The following is an 18,407-nucleotide window of genomic DNA, read 5'->3' on the forward strand; positions in this document are numbered from 1 at the left end:
CAGAGAGAAAGCTACAATTACAGAAAAGGGAATTAGAAATTTTAGGGGAATTTAGAAAAAGTTGAAAATAAAACTGATAAAACCACAACTAGTTGCAGGTAAAGGATAAAGTACTGCCCAGAGTGGTTCCCATTAACGTTTCACGTGCTAGACAAAAAAGTCAAGCTATCAAGAATGCCTGATTTTTCCACTAGCTTCATTTGAGCTTTTGACAAGCAATCCCTCCTAATACTGCAGTGAAATTATTCCATAAAATACTCATCGAACCACAGTCTGTATTTATCAAGAGATGGGTGGGTGCCCATAATCCCTCTTTGGGCTGCTCCAAAATTTGGAAAAGAGGTTTGAAACGGGATCCAGAATTTGCCAAAGGGCTCATCGTGGCTTTGGATCCCCTGGGTTAAGCACCTTCTAGAACTTGTCTGATATCTAAACCCAGACTGTCATCTCAGATATGTAATCTGGATCAGTCTCTGACAACTGCTGGAGATGCTCCGGGTCACTGTTTCATAACAGCCTTCCAGCAGGGGCAGGGCATACAGAACATGGTGGGCATCTGAGTACAAAACCTTCCTCTGCGGATAAACAGGATTTTATGAAATGGTTTTCCGTGATGTGTACAAACCTGACTCAATGCCCCGGGAAATCCTTTCCATAGCTTTGTTGTTAGATGCAGGCTGTAATGCCAGGAGAAAGGACAAGCTAGCCTTTGATTTTTTGTGAGAATTATAACACTGCCAACAATCTCTGTGGAACGGCTTTCTAGGTTTACCCCTTGGAACCGTTGCATTTATTCACATTACAGTACTATAGTGTTTCAAAGCACTAAATTATACTGAATTTATGGAACAAGGAAACACCTCACTTATTTATTCACTCATCGGATAACACAGATGTCCTCAGCAGACTTACTAGAGAAAAAAAGTTAAGATTCAGATGTAGGGTGGGCTAGAGAGATTAAATATAGTTTAATGTGGCCTCTTCCAAAAGTATGGAATTTGAGAGGTACAACTTCTCGTTTAGTGAAATCCATTTTCTTGCTTTGTAGTATTTTACTTAAAAAGCACATAGCTTCACTAAACTGCAATTTCTGTGCTGATCTTTGCCCTTTTATTTGGACTACTTATTTACACCAAGTATCCTCTATCTATGTCTTACATCTCCTTTGTATCTGAACTCTGAAAAGGAAAATTGTATAGTAATGTATGCAGTAAGGGGAATAAACATGATGAATTAGAGACCTTTGTGCAGTTGCAGGGCTACGATCTTTTGGGAATCACGACGATGTGGTGGGATGGCTCCCATGGCTGGAGTGTTGCAATGGGGCGGATACAGGCTCTTGAGGAAGGACAGGATGCAGGATGGAAACATGAGGAGGGGGAGTCTCCCTTTATGTGAGAGAGCAGCTGGAGCGCATGGAGGTCTGCCTGGGAATGGAAGCCCAGTGAGAGTTTATGGGTTAGGATTAAAGAGAGGACAGGTAAAGGTGACATTATAGTGGGTGTCTGCTATAGTCCACCTGAACAGGAAGAATGAGTAGATTGGTCCATCTACAGACAGATAAGACCAACCTCTTGTTCGCAGGCCCTGGTCCTCATGGGGGACTTCCACCACCGTGATATCTGCTGAAGGGACAGTAAGACATAACGAATCTGGGAGGGTCCTGGATTGCACTGATGACAACAAACACAGGAGGCGCCGTCTGAACATAAAGAAACACTGTTTTACTGTGAGTATGACGGAGCACTGGCACAAGATGCCCAGGGAGGTTGTGGAGTCTCCATCCTTGAAGATATTTAAAAGCCATCTGGAGATGGTCTTGGGCAACTGGCTCTAGGCGGCCCTGCTTGAGCTGGGGGGGATTGGACAAGATGACCTCCAGAGATCCGTTCCAACCTTAACCCTTCTGCAATTCTGTGATTCTGTGAAAAAGCAAAAGCGCAAGCATGAAGAAGGACTGTCTGAAGAAAAGGAACAGCAAAAGAGGAAAAGAAGCAGAACAATAGATCAGCTTAGTCAGAGCATAGGCTAAACTCTGCCCTTCAGCAACGAACATGTTAAGCTTGAATGAAAAGGAAAATGTCAAGGAGCCTGCCTACATCACACTGTGAAGCAGTAAAGGGCAAAATGAACTGACCACTTGTCCTGTCTGTGTTCATGGGTGATGGGATGATGACCTTGGGACACTTTAGAAGGAATTATCATCAGGATTGCCATTTGAGTATTCCTCCAAGATTTCTGCTCAGAGGAAAAATTCAAGGTGGACCACAAAAACCACAAAGTGTGCAGTCTCACCACCTCTAAAAGAAAAAACTCCAGGCATTTTCGAGGACTTCTCCATGTCCATCATTAGAGTAAGCCTGCAGGTCAGCTGCATAAAACCCTGCCCTTGTTTGGTCCTGCTGTCTATGAGCTTTCTCATTAAGAATCTGGCAGACAGGGACACTGCTTGTTTCCTTATCCTGTTTTGGGTCAACACAACCAGATATGACAAGGGTGAGAGCATTTTGGAACTACCGTCAGTTCCTTAGAAAGGCCTTTGATGGAGACAGGAATGAAGGCAAGGATCAGTGTTTCAGAAGCAGTGATCTTCTCTTTCCTCTCATATGTTTTATCCTAAAACCACCCCTTCTGACTTGCGGAAGCAAGAAAGAACTGGGTCTAACTTAAGAATGTAAGGCCAAGGAGGACCATTAGACCTGATGGCCCAACCTTCTGCATAGTATAGGCCATAATGTCCTCCCCCCTCCCACCCAGTAAAACCAAGAACTCCAACTTATGCTGAGACGTTTTGTACAGGACTGGCTTTTGCTTTTATGGTATTGTTTACTTTAGAACTACTGTTACAGACTAACAATATACAGCTAGTCTGATAATAAGGCTCAATCATCTAGGTCACTGATTTAAGCAAGACTTTGGCTACCTGTAAAAACCCTACAAGTTCCCAGATTGACTCATTCTTTGCTCTCCATTTTATTCAGTTTGAGATCCTGCCTTCGTTATAACTGTCATCGCCCATACATTTTTACAGTAGTCATTTATTTTTGTTTATCCAGTGGATGGTGTGGGGCAAAATACAGCATCTGCACCACCTGAACTGAGGAAATCATTGTGATGACCTTTAATGGTGATGGCTCAAATGCCTCACAGGTTCCACAGAGCAGCCTGAGTTTGCTTCATGTCCCTGCATGCTGGGCCAGCCCTTCGTTTTTATATCATTGTCATATATATTCTTTCCCTGACTCTCATTCCACCAAGCTGCTCGGAGAGGCACATCTTTGCTATGTCATATTTGTGGCCAGCAAAAATTAATAATGTCATTAGGTTTCCCACCATTGTACTTCCTGCACTGTTACGTGTTCACTACTTTACAAAGCATGACCTATCATGCTTCCAGCTTCTGTAGATGTGGAAATGATTCCTTTAAATGTCCTCCCCTTATAAAAGTGGAACACTTCACTGTATTTATTTCCCTTGCAAATACGTACCTCACTCTGTAATATCAACTCTTGTGCATTTATTATTCCATTATATTCATTTTATATAAATTTGAGTTCCTCCTCACTTCCTCTGCAGCAAGATCAATGCAGTACATGGCAATTTTATTACATGAGTGTATTCATTTCCTTTATAAAAGTAAATCACTCTAGTAGATTCACTTCCCCACAAGAATGTATCCATAGATCACTGCATTATGTTAACTCCCTGCATAAATAAAGACTGTATCATTTTGCTCACTTACTCTACAGGTAAATGTGAAAATATTATCCCTTATTATATATATGTATACAGTATTTTATTCTTAGCCACTTCATTCAGGGGCTAATACAGCAATGGAATGTGCTTATTTCTTCATAGCAGAATAATGATTCTCTAGAGAGCTGCAGCTAGTTTTTGCAGGACTTTGGACAAGACATACATGTACACTCTGCAGCTCCTCTTCCTCTTTCTCTGCTTTTGCTGCCTTTCTCCTCTTCACCACCTCCCCCCCCTTAACTTTCCCTTGCCAGTTGCCTCATTGTGTTTGCTTGTTTGGTTTTGTTCATCTCTCAGTTTTGCTGAGATGTTAAATGAGGGCTGAGAACGACAGCAGAAATGGGGATCTGGACCTGAAAAATACCTTTCCTGCCATCTCTGAGCTGGCCTCTCATTTTCGTTTAAATTCCCTGTCCTGTCTGAGCTGGCTCAGTGATGGCACTTGCTGAGGAGTCAGCCATCCATGCTGTACTGTGCTTCACCGCATGTGAGTTGCACCCTTCCTTTTGCCGCTGCTCCTCCATGTCAGTGGATGTGTCCGGTCCTCCACGGCACACAACAAAAAGGGGAGCAGATGAAAGCATATTACTCTACTTGAATCTTGTCTTTTCTTTCTACCTCTCTGCCTTCTCCAAGCCTTCCTTAAGCTCAGTCCAGTACAAGTACACTCCTAAATATAGACTTCTGTTATATAGACCTGGATCTGAGTTAATATAGATTGATAAAATGTATTTCACATCCTCTTCTATAATCATAATAAAATTCATAATCATAATCCAAATGTATGTGCTGACCTAAGGAGAGTCACAAACTCTCAGCTGATTTCAAGTCAGAATAAGGTGATATAAACCCTCTACTTAATTCTGGGAGGAAAGAGAGGGGCATTTAATCATTTCAACAGGCTCTAACAGCACCAAAAGAAAAACAGCTATAAAAGGGTTAAAAGTAAGCAACCAAAGAAAAGCATCAAAATCAAGCAACCAAACAAAACCCCCCAGTCCTTACATGTCTCTCAAGGGCTACACAGAGTCTGCCCAGGATTTTCTTTTATCCCAAGTTTACTACGTGCTCCCTTGTGTCTCCTTCCTGCTCTGTGAAAGGTCATATGGCAGCATGATGCCATCTCTTCTTCTCCAAGTTTAGGTCTAATGATTTCAGCATGTTTCAGACACAAATTGTTCTAAATTTTCTGAGATCTGAGGAAATGTAATACTTGCATTTCTTCATATTTTGGAAACTGTCAGGGAAAGGTCTGCTCTGTTGCAAATTCTGCCAGCATTTCCAGTACAAATACTGAACTATGCTTTTGCTGATTACAGCATGAAAATTACAGTCACTCGTACTGTATTTGGTTTAGCTTTGTTTGCACTGTTGCAGTTTGATAGTGTGATATTCCTACACCTGAAATTCTGACAATCTTTTTGTTTGTTTTTAGCCCTTAGCAATCCCTCACAGGTTGAGGTAAAAGGTACAGGATTAGCATTTTAATTCTCTTCAGACAAGTACCACAGAGTCTGAGGAAGAGGAATATATTCAGAGGAAGACATTAGTCATACCGGTTAAACTTTTATAATGCTTTACAGCAGTATTGATAAAATTGCACTAAAACTGGGAAGGGTTTTTTCTGATCTCTTTCTTTTAAAGCCTATATGCATACAGAATCAACAGGCAACATGTGGAAAGCCAAGAAGCAGTCCCGTCCCTTTATCCTCCTGACAAGGCGGTGGGCATAGAAGAGGGTCCTAAACAACACTTGAGGCCTGCTACCTGTTCTGTTTCTCTAACTGTTGGCAACTGATTATTTTTTAAGTAGCCACTTCTGCTGGTGGGTAATCTCTGCCTTCCCTGTTCATGCCATGACAAAACAAACAGACAAAACCCACCAAGAAATGTGGTCAGGAACCCCACCTGTTTTTTTGTGGTTTTTTAGCCGAGTGATCTGCCTTGTGCTGTATTTTCAAAGTAGCGTTCTGGATAATTCATATAGACAACCAAGTTATCCTCTCAGTGCAGTAATAGACAAAGTAGCTGAGCTGTTCCTGCAAATGACACGAGAAGAGCACTTGCGTGCGAGGTGTGCAGAAGTGCTACGCAGGAATCAGAGCCCCCAAAAGCCACTACACCCCCGACCTGGAGCCCCCAGTCCATGTGCATGTGTGAAAGGGAGCAAAGAGAGGAAGGTAGAAAACTGAAAAAGAAGGTCCGTGTGGCTTTGTCTGGAGAGGGAGTTAAAAAAACAAACAGAAACCAACAACCTACAAAAGACAAACATTCTACTAAAAAACTACAAGGCAAGTTCAAGCATTGGGGCCCTCACAGTAGGAAACTGGTCACATGGGTACCATCATGAAATTTTACTGCAAAATATCCTTTTTTTTTCTTATTTGAAAAGACAAATTATTAGCATTTTTAAACAATTTCAATATGTTTAATGGCTGAAAGTTAAGCTCAAACTGTTCCGCTTACTGAATAAAGTGCTAGGTCTGTAAACAGGAATCTTAAGTTACCCCAAGAGTACACTCATTTTAAATTTTACTTGAAAGCGGGATGTACGTTTATTACAATTTCAAACAAAATGCTAATGCCATTAAACAAATGAGGTTTAGGCAAATTAACTGCATTTTAATATTCTGAAAGCCTATGATATAGGACATTGTGTTACGAAACATTGGCTAGAAGTATCAGTTGCAAGTGGGATTTTCATTGCTGTGAATCTCAGGAGAATATTTGTAATTAGTATCATTTGCCTAATACTTCAGGTTAATTAGAATATTTAATTGAATAGCTGTAATCTTCAGAGATGACTATATTATGATCAAATTAGTACCATCACAGCACACGCTGATCACTGCTGCAGCCTGCCTCACTTCTGCTAGCTATTCAGCCCTCTGGAGCGTTCAGCAACATAAGAAAAAATCTGTTTCTTACACTTTTGAATTTTAATGATCCATTTGAACTCTGCCATCAACATTTAATTATTCTAGAAAAAAAAAAGTCCCAACCATGGCTCCCATATGGCATGTTGGCAAATACACTTGCCCACATTGGAGTCTGCACCTCTCCAGCAGCTCTGTGAAGAGATTTAGCTTTTTTTTTTTTTTGAATGCAAGAAGGCCTTTTTTAATAGTGTTTGCAAATACAGACCATATGAAGCTTCACAGAAAAGGTTACTAGGATACTATTGAAACACTATTAGGAACAGATGAATTGATTTTTAGAATGTTACAATGGATTTAATCCTGTAATGTCTACTACTGGACTTTTGTATTGTGTCCAAAAGGTTTGAAGGAGTCAGGTGCCTCTGTAACTAAACCTTGTTAGTTAGAAATGCAATTAATTTTTTGGGGAGAAGGGTAAAGGAGGAGAGGTAGAACGGATGGAGTGTGCATACTAAAGTCTTTGCAGCCAAATCACAGATGCCGAGTTCCTGACCTAACCAGTTGCTGTTGTTTCTTTTTCTATAAATACATATATTTAGCAGCTGCAGATATTCTAGGGGTTAAACATTCACTGCTGTGGAAGCACTAGGGCCGAAATCCTGTTACGCTAAACTAGCTAGATCTCCCCACCCAATTCCTCTCTCGTCGCATAAGGGTATCACAAAAAAAAAAATGTCAAGAGAGTAAGCTGGGCATGCTACAAAGGACGTTGTTTACATAGAGGGGTCCCAGGGCTCAGAAAAGCTTTCTTCCTTCTCCCCCCTCCCCAAGCTGCTTCAGGATATGCAGCTTAAGAAGTCAGTTCTGTACAATTCTGTGCACCAGGGATGTAAAAACTGATAATGGCTTTAAAATTCAGAATGCCCTTTCGAAACTGATGATATGCTGAGAATTTGCCCACAATGAATTATTATTCCCGGGGCTGCCTGCGAGTATGAAGAAGAGAAAAATTTCCAGTTTTCCATTTGACAGAAACATATTGCTACATTATATTTCTTCAGTGTGGATGTACAGTGTGGCACGTAAAGCTGAGACTTAAGGCTCAAATCTCAAATGTTGTTGTACTACAGAAGACAGTAAACTAACCAAATCTTCACGGTTCTTTGTGGGACCATCTCACCTGTTGACACACGTGTGCATAAAAGAAGCTTACAAATGTTTCAGGGAACTAAGATGTACACAAGGCAGTGTAAGTAAATCCTGCACGAAAATTTCATCGCTTTCAGTAGGTAGGTAGGTAAAGTTAGCACAATCACTTCTATTAAAAACAAAATAGAAACAATTTTCAAGAATGCTTTCTGAAAACATTCTCCATTCTGGTATGGAGCACATCTTTGCCTTGAAATTTTGAATGGATTTTGTTTTACTACATTGTAAGTACCATATTTTATTTATGCACTTATAAATATTTATTTATGCACTTACAAATAGTCAGTTATGTATTGAAAAATTGTAAGAAATGCAAAAATGTTCAGTTTCATTATGAAAAACATTTACATTTGTCTCATCCCCTGTCAGAAAATTTGCCTGGTTTCAAGTTTGCTGTGAGGTACAAAAATCCTTGAATCGTGGTTAGTTTAGCATTCCAATAAAAATACGTTGCTCACCTTTGGTGTCCAACAGATATTTCATTCATACTCAGTAAAAATAAATTAGATATAAAAAGGCAGTCCTGTCAAATCATTGCCATTAAAATGAAAATTATAAAAGCTACAAGTCCTACATTTAAAAATGAATGTTAAGGTTTTACTCACCTCTTTTATTTTTGATCTTTAAAAGCTAACCAGGAAAAGATGTTTAATTTTCAGGAAAGGAGAAGCTTTCTGTCTGGGATAAATTTGTCTTCTAATAAATAATGACAATAATATTAGTCAGTATTAGACAATAACATAGTCTTCCTCAAAACTAAAATACATTGAAACAGGGCAAAGAAGGAAGTTGTAATCCTAGGAAGAATGCTTTATTATCTAAGCTTTTATTTTCATCCACCTCCCAAATGATGATTTAATATCCATTCTTAATATGCAGTTTAAAAAGCACCTTGAGAATTTACTTTAATGGCTAGTGTACTGCATAATTTTGGGCTTTCTTTTAAGAAAGCTTGCAAAATTGCTAATTACAGATAGAGATGAAGAGTGTTGTAAGTACCCAGACCTATATATTGTGCTGCCATGAAAATTGGTCTTAAAAACCTCCTCACAAAACCTGCTTTAATGTTCTGGATCTAATGCTGTGTATCTTTTTTTTTTTTCTTTTTTTTTTAGTGTATATATATCTTAAAATATATATATTTACTTCTGCATTTTGCAGGCATCTGCTACCAGCAGCTATAAGCAATCACTAATCTTGAATAGCAGCATTGTGATGTGCTGTTTCCTTCATAGAGGTGCTCCCTGAACATGAAAAACTCCTTTAGAATTAAAAAATCTGCTCCACTAATTGTAGAACAAATTTTCAACAGCCCTCTTTGAGAATCCCAGCTCTAAGTATTCTCCCATCTATTAAACAGATGGCAGATAAGATTGTAAACATATTTGCTTCATATTGAATAGATAGTTTCTGGCATAATACTAATTAACAAATTAAATGACTGACTTTCTGCATCACATTAGAGTTAAAACCACTTTGTAAGTTTGTCTTTGGTAGTTATTTACTTTGACAATAGCGTGCAGTGAAAAACTGTTAAATGTTTTCTTAGCAACATTATGCATTGAGTAGTTTTCTTTTTTAAAACTCTATATTTTATTATAATTCATTTGACTTTCATTACAGTCACTCATTACAAAATGTATGTGCATTTAATCCATTTCCAAGGGCTGCATATTTTTCCAATCCCATTCTGTATCACAATGATAATGTCTTTGGTCTATGCAAGTATGCATGAAATTTAGGCATTGTCTTTACTCATTTTCTGATAGTTTAGCATGGACTGTTCTGAAAGGAGGAAAGCTAACAAAATGCTAACAGTGGCAGATAAGAGTATGGAGAAGGTTTCATTTTCCTTCCTTTAAAGAATTTGCATTGTGACTATCTGTTTCATTATAAGTACAAATAGCATCATCTCCATGATGATGGCATGCTATACTACGATGTGAGGTTAATTCATATCTTCTTTGTTCTTTTCATTAATTCATGTAGAGAGCTGGTCACACCAGAAATTTTAATTCCAAATTTCCTTTCTACTAGGCTATCATCAAATCAGAGAAAAAAACTGCATTTCTCTTTTTGGGTTTAGAAATACTACCGTGAAGAAAAAATGAGTTTACTTTTAGAACCAAACTTGTCATCTGTTGGTGAAAATAATAATTTCATGGTCCAATTGTAAATATACACAAAATCATTACAAAACTCATAAAAGAATAGCAAATTTAAAAGTTTCTTTCAGATTAATTTGCTGGTGTCTCTGTCTTCAACCAGAACAAACCAAATACCTGAAAAAAAATATAGCATTTTTAAACTTTGGAACTCACAATAAAATTTCTTCAAGAATACAGCTGTAAATGTTGAAACAGGTCAAATTCATTAATTTCCTTTAAAGGTATAATAAAAGTAAACATTTATATGAATAAGGCGATTAATTCATATATGTTACAGCTGATGCCCAATGTTTTTCAAAGATTAAAATACACCATAGGAGGCAAAGATGATAGACACCTCTTCCCCCTGCTCTCCCTCCCTTCTTCACAGCAGCTAGCAGTAGAAAAAAACAGGATTTTTTTTCAAATAACCGGAGCATGTTGGTAGTGGTGTTGAAAAGCATTCATTCTTCAAATGTAGAACTTCTTGCAGGAAAGGCTTGGTATCATTTAAAAATAGCAAAATTAAACAAACATATATATATATATAGCTGTGAGAAGTCTTTGAAATTATTAGCATTGTTTTTTTCTGTCATTTTTGAAAATATGAACTACCTATTTTGACATGTAAATTCAGTTAAAATATACCTGAAAATGGCCAAAATTAAAGTGAAACCATTGAAAATTATTGGAAAAAATACTCGTCAGTTGTTATCTAAAGTGGATTTTTTTTCATGACCTATTTTTGAGAATTCAACTTCTTATCCTGTCTAGGTATGACAAAACACTGAAATCTGAGCAAGTCTTACACACCAGAAAACTGTTTTCTCACTCGCTGTACTTATTAGTTATATTATAGGCAATAATATTTCATAGTTCATGTTAATATTTCCTATTATTTCACATTATATTTAGTAATCCAGTTGTTCTAAGTACATTGTGATGCATTTTGAGTTTTAGAGTTATCTTTGTTCTTTTCTGTTTCATGCTAGGAAAAGCTAAAAGCTGAAATTTCTCAAACAATGTTATAGTTTTAGGCAAACATCTTTCAGTTAAATCACTAGCCCTGTTCTAAATGGTCAGATATATGCTCCCATGAATAACCACAAATTTATTACTACAACTACAGCCCTGATTTTGCTACTGGTGGGCTTGAACTGAGTGGTGTGAATCATCCTATTTGGCTTTCCTACTGGAGAAGAAATCAAGCACGTGCGTATTTCTCCTGTAGTCTAGGACATAACATTGCATTGGCTTATCCACCAAATCAGTGGAGTTTTCCTGAAAAATTAGGAAGCATTGAGGTTCACCTTCCTTGCATATTTCTTTTCCTGGATGAAATCAGGAAAAAATCATTTCATCTGGCTGCAGTACAAATTCATAGCCATTAGAAAGATTTATAATTGTGTGGTGTGGTCTTCCTGTAACAGTGACACTGCATACATAGTGTGGCACCATTGCAGAGACACTGTCTGAAATCCCAGAGGCATTTTACCTGTATCAAGATAGCACTCAGGTTGAATTAAGCAGCAATCTTCTTATTCAGGGCTACTTAACTCTGGTACAGTTGTGCATCAGTATAACTATATTGCTCCTGGTTCTGGAGCTACACTGGATGTAGCTCATCACTACCTCAGGCAGGTAGGTTGATGCAAAATGTAGTCTACTTCAGGAACACAAAAACACAAGCCAATTTGAAAAAGGTCTTTTTTACCCTATATTGCCTTAACCCCTCACACATTCAATTTCTTGAGGTGCACCAAATGTACCTTATGGCAGTTCAGAATCAAATGCTCCATGTCTGAACAGTTATGGGTGAAAAAATAATTTACATTTTGGTCTTTAAGAATAATTTAGGTTGGGAACCTAAATACCTCCATGCTCAAAGCAGGGCTAACTTCCAAATTATATCTTAATTGCCATGGCCTCATACAATTAAGTTTTGAATATCTCTAAGATGAAGCTTTCACAACTTCCCAGGGCAACCTGTGCCGTTGCTTAACCCCTCTCACAGTGTAAAATTTGTTCCTTATGTCTAAATTGACTTTCCCTTGTTACAATGCCCTTGAGTTGCTGACTATGCTTTTGCTAATGCAGCCCAGTATGTTATGGGCCTCTTCCCTGCCTTGGGAAAAGAAAATATGTTCAGTTTGCTGCTCAGGACCTTCAAATCCTTCTCTGCAAAACCGTTTTCTAGCCAGCCTGCACCCGTCATGTAGTGTTGCCTGGAGTTAGTCTGTCTCAGGTGCAGGACGTTCTCTTTTTGAACTTCATGAAGTTCATGTAGCTCCATTCTTCCATCTTGTCCCAGTCTGCCTTGAAGGCAGTCCCGTCCTCCAGTTATCCACTACTTTCCTTGATTTGAAGCCTTTGATGAAGTTTCTGAGGGTGTGTTCTGTCCTGTTGCCCAGGTCACACGTGAAGACATTAAACAGCATCAGTCCCAGTACTGATGCCTGAGGAACATCACTATTAACCAGCCACCAATTATATTCTGAATCATTGGCCAATACCTTTTGATCTTGATGGCTGAGCCAGTTTTCAATGCCCCCATGCCCTTATACTCTGTTACCTCCCCAGTTCAGCTAGAAGGAGACTGTGTCAAAAGCCTAGCTAAATTCAAGATAACCAACTACCACTTCCCTCCCCTTATCTACAGATCCAGTCAGAGAAGGCAACCAGGTTGGTCAAGTACCATTCGTCCATGCTAATAAATGTTGACTGTTCCCAGTCCTTCCTTGTCCTTCAGGTGCCTGAACACAGCTGTCATGAGGACTTCCTCCATAATCTTTCCAGGACTAAGACTTTTTGGCCTGCCATTCCCTGGATTTGCCTTTCTGCCTTAAAGGTGGATGTAACATTTATACCTTTTTTCTACTGAAAGCCACAGCCTTTCAGTAATGATGGAGAATGACTTTACAATGACATTGGGAAGCTGCCTCAGCACTGCTGGATGCATCTCATGCAGTCCTATGGTTATGTCCAATTTACAGAGTAGTCCCAAACTTGGTCATCCTCTACTGCAGATAGTAGTTCTCTCTTTTGAACTCTGCCACTAGAGACGTGGGAGGATGTACCATCCCAAGGCAGAGAGGAATTCTCAGTTTTTTCCATGCGACACATTGCTTTAGTGACCCTCCACATTCTTTAGTGGGTCCATGTTTTCCTTAGTCTCCTGATGTACTTAAAGCAGCCCATACCATTTCCATTTCCAACTCCAGCCAGTGTATGGCCATCCAAGTCACATTGCTGCAGGCACACATGATGTTTCTGTTTTCCTCCTAGGTAGCCTGTCCCCGCTTCTACCATCCATACACATCGGTTTGCATCTGAATTCAGTTAGGATCAATGTTTATGAATAAAAAATAGTACATAGCTTAAAAGAAGGAAAGAGAAAGAGAAAAAGGGGTTTTTTTTAAGTAACTTAGGTCTTTTCAGTCTGGCTTCTGTAGTTTTCAGGTGCCAGCTTGAAGCCTTTGATAAGTCTTAGTTTGGTCAATGCAATTTGTACTGTCTCACTCAAAGTAATTGTTTATTTGCACCTTTTAAGATAAGGTTAGTCAATGAGAAAAACTGAATTTAGCTTATTGTCAAACAGTTCTAAGACACGAACTAGGAAGATCAGGTGGTAAAACTAGCACAGAACTTAAGCAGAAATTCCTGTTTTGTACGGGTTACGTGTTCCTGTTTAGAATTAATTCAAGCCTCTATTTAGCCTATGTAATCCCGTAAGAGTTTATAATATACAAAAGAAAAAGTCTGGTGTGTGGCTGAAGAAAAATGAAAGAGAAATTCCTAGTATGCATCAAAATACATCTCCTAACAGTCTGTTAGTTAAAGTTCTCCCATTTTTTATTTTCTGTTTTTCTTACAGTTAATTTTGATGTTATCAGTTATTACTGGGGGCTTGTACAAAATCATGTAAAATTCAGGTGCTAGATTAGTAACATTGTGGAACACAGGCTGTCTTACATGAGATGGAAATGACTCGGATGACTTGTGTCTACCTTATTCCCACTATGAATAACATTTGACATGCAAAAAAGATTAAAATACTGAACGCTCATGATTCAGGTTGCAAGACTGAGCACTCAAAACACAGGACACAGAGTATCTCTTGCCCACAAGATTTTACTCCATTTCAGTTGCTTGTAAGTAGAGTAGCATATTCTTCAACTGTGTGATCATGTACTGCTTTTTCTACAAGACCTAGGATAAGCAATGCTCAAATAATGAGAAGATACTTAATACATTACTTCCCTGTCGCTGTGCGACTCCCAAATATTATTGCATATGTCACCCCTGAAGACAGAATTACTTATTACCTCTTTGGATTTTCTCATAGCAATGGTATATGAATTGGTCTTTGAGATTCATTAACTTCTTGTGAGATACATGGCTCTTTATTATTTCCATTCTACATATAGATAGTTAATGCTCAATAAGATTAAGTTACAGTGTGAGATTATCTACTGATTTTAGTGTCTTGATTTAAGATGCAGAGCACCTAAAATTATTAGTTCTAGGCACAGCTGTATTCAAGTCCCATTATTCACAGTTTCAAGTTGTCCTCTGAAAAGAAGCACAATACCTTTAATGTCTCCTTGGAAAATGTATTTCAAGTCACTTGGCTTGCATCATGTGGAAACTGTAGCAGCAGCAGAGTACTATACGGTAGTACTCAATTTACTCATAAGAGCTAGTCATCTCATCTAGAAATAACAGAGGTGAGAAGACAGCCTTTTCCATCACATTCTCCTGATTCAGAAGGCCGAGGTCCAGAAGAAAGAGCAATTAATAGCTGCACCAAGTTCTCACACATGCAAGGAAGCTGAATTATAGTTACACAGCGAGCCATTAGTTCCGAGTTTTACTTCTTTGAAAAACATACCTTGAAAACTTCATAATATTTCAAGCAGGTTGTATGTGAAATTACAATTTGAAACCGAAGCAAAACATTCTGTCTTGTGCTGCTGTGACAAAACACTGGTCTCCGGGAGGACAGAATTTCTACATCCATTGCATCTGAGCATTAGTAAATATTTCTCAGTAACAGATTATTTATTTGGATTAGCCCTAGAGCAGGATTGGTTTCTTGAGAACATTTGCAGTGGCTTGATGTGACTCAGAGAGCTTCCACTTTGTTTTCTTGTGGATTTGGAAATGAGGTGTAGAGAGGAATTGTCTCACCTTTCCTTGAAGTGTGATCCCTTTTGTCTCACCCTTCTGACCTGTCCTTTCCACACTTCTTGTATCTGCCAATGGTTCCTCACCCTATTTTTTACTCACATTTAGTCAATCTCAGGCTTCGTGCTCTTCATCCCCATGTAGTCTTCTTGCCCAAACAGCCCTCTTCTCATTCCTTCAAGTTATTCCATTCAGTATATTATCCCATAACTGGCCTGCTCCTTCTTCTACTCATCTAGCAAGCTTCCAGGCCACATCTCTGACCCATCATTCTTTTCTTGTTGGCTTCCATCATGTGGAAGATGATGCAAGAAGATGCAAATATCATCTTCTCCCTCAAACTGCTTATCCCAAACTCTACCCAGTCCATGCCAGTTATCCCATTTATTGCTGGCATAGGATAAAGGTACCTAATCCTGAAGCCCAGTGTCCTTGCTTAGGTAGCCCTTGCTTCTACCTGCCCCCAACTTAAAATTTCCAGCTTCACTTTGAAAACTTGCATGCATCTTCTATGCTGAAAACTAGAAAATGCAATGTTTGTGGTCAAGTTTAATTATTATAAAAAGAGTACATGGGATAATGTACTGTATATTGTATATCGATCGATCTCTTTGTATTAATGATGTTAATCTTACAAAGCACTTATAAATGTACTTAACTCTCAGCATTCTGAATAGGGTCAGTAGAAGTACCCTGCTAAGGTCAATGGTAAATAATATTTCTGTTCCAATGTTCAGCTGTGAAATACTTAAAATAGAACATTTAATAAATGTTTTTTAATGTTAAATTAAGCTCAACAGAATTTCCAGTCCATTATACCAGTTTACAAGAAATTTATGTATCATGGAGTGCAAAGGAGTTTTTTAATACATAAACATATTTTCTGTTTGTGTACATGTTGTCCCAAAGCATCATACAAATTATTAGTTCACTGAAAACCATGTTTCCAAAAAGAACTCACACAAAAGCTTAAAAATGTTTCAAGTAGACAATATAAACTTTTTGCAGGTACATGTATTAAGTGGAGACAAAAATAGAAAAAGACCATGCAGATTCAGACTCATTTCTGATGACTGAAATGTGTGGTTTAAAACAAATAAAAGATATATTAAGGTTGTTCTGATACATCTGGACCTTGTTTAAATGCTGACCACCTGAAATGTTTTCGGAGAGAAATTGCCCTGTGAGGTTCACAGCCCAAACTCTCGAGTCAGCTTGAGAGGTCAGATCACTTAGGCCACAGCTTACAGAAGATTGCATCATGGTGGATGTTTAGTTCTGAACAGCACTTCTCCATCTTTTCAGGTTTTTCTGTCAGTCCTCTAGCCTGAATGCTTTTACTCTTAGTGGTTTCCATAAAGGCAGATCTCGTGGCATGCAAATTGCTGGGAGATTGTAGGAAAGCAGGACTGTTTTGTGGATACCTTCAGCTGCATACTTTTGATACCCAGATCTGCCATGATCCTAATCCAGATTATGCAACCAAGTAATCATTGATTATTCCACTACTTCTGCATTTATCTTTTTTTTTTTTTTTTTTTTTTTGAGATGCTTCAGCCACTGGTGGGGCTACTTTTGCACAAGGTCTTGACTCACCTGTTTAATGCATCTAGTTACAGACAGGAAAAAAATTCTTGGCAAGGTCCCTTGGCTCTTTTCAGCTTCTAAGTACCTTTGCAAATCTGTCTGTCAGGCCTCAATGATGCAAAACATATAGTATGAACAGGCCCATTTATTTTCAATGCAACAATAAAGTTTGTTTTTAAGTCTCATTGAAATTAATCATAAGCATAAATGCATTGGCCAGACAGGAATGGATTGTTGAATTGTATTAAATACATTTTGGTAATGAATCTAATCATGCTGTTGCTCACCACATGTGGGAGGGAGTCAATGTGTAGGTAAGACTGGTCAACTGAGGCAGAGTTTTGACTCGTTAACTTCTTGCAGAAAGCACTTGTCTTTCTCCTTACATTGTTCCATTTACACAGAACTGAGTATCCGAACATGGAACAACCAGTGATATAGTACACTGACAACTTAAGGCTTCCCTAGAGGTGGGGAGTGAACTCATTACTCTTTCAGCTATGGTCAGTGTTACAAGGTGAAGGACCTTTCAAGAATCTTCCTTCTTTTTGTTTTTCCCTCCCCCTCCCCCTTATCTCTAGGTCAAAAAAAATCAAGCAATGATTCCTTTTCCAGAGCCATAATATACAACATTTCTTATTATGTTTAATGAGTATGGGAAATATTTATAGTTCCATATATCAACAAGTAATATTTATTCATACTACTGTAAATAGCAGCCATCTATTAACATATTAAATGACTTTTAAAAACTCAGTACTTGAATCTAAATTAAGAATTAGACAACTCAGTAAAGTGTATCTCTTAAAAGTTGTCAAGTATTAAATTCTTTTCTTACAAGCTGAATAAAAACCAGATCAGTCTAGGGAAAAAAGAAGATACTTACTCAGTATTGTGTGTCATCTGTCCTTATGATTTTCAATTTTAAAAACCCAAACAAACAGTATTTATGGCATGTTTTATTGTGACATAGATGTGACAAAATAACAAAATCTATGTGACACAAGATAAATAAAATGTAAAAGAAATGTAGAAGTTCTGATATTTAAAATGTTGCAGAGTCAATTTCCAAGTTTGAAAATGTCTGGCCCAACTTCACAAGTACAGAATTTCCTATGTTGAAAATAAAATAAATTTTGGAATATAAAGCCCAGGAACTGGAAAACTTGTGTTGCAAATTGATCTTTTGTTGATTTCAATAGGAGAGGGTTCCATTGTTTATGCATTCAGTATATCGGAGAAAGGGAAATTATGCCTGGCACTTGAAAATACTTTCACACATTGCCCACCCAGACAAGAACCAGGCATTGCTGCTCATCAAACAGCAAAATTTCACATGGATTTCAGTGTGCTTTGGATTTTATCCTTTATACATAAAATAACTTTGTGTATGGATATTGGATAGGAAATTCTTTCCGGTCTTTGGAAATCATAATGAAAACCTTTAGTAAGAGCCAGAGGCTGTGATAATGAGATGAGGCAGAGGAACCTGGCTCTTCATGGGCTTATAGCACTTTAGAGCACCACTGACTCTTGGCTTCTGCATGAGGAGTACATGCCACACTGGGCTTGTTGACTACCTGTATCTGTACACACAACTAAATCTATTCTCAAAGAAACACCCCTAGAGTTTCTGTAGTTT

Source organism: Pygoscelis adeliae, unplaced genomic scaffold (assembly GCF_000699105.1).
Source record: "Pygoscelis adeliae isolate BGI_AS28 unplaced genomic scaffold, ASM69910v1 Scaffold95, whole genome shotgun sequence".
Classification (NCBI taxonomy): domain Eukaryota; kingdom Metazoa; phylum Chordata; class Aves; order Sphenisciformes; family Spheniscidae; genus Pygoscelis; species Pygoscelis adeliae.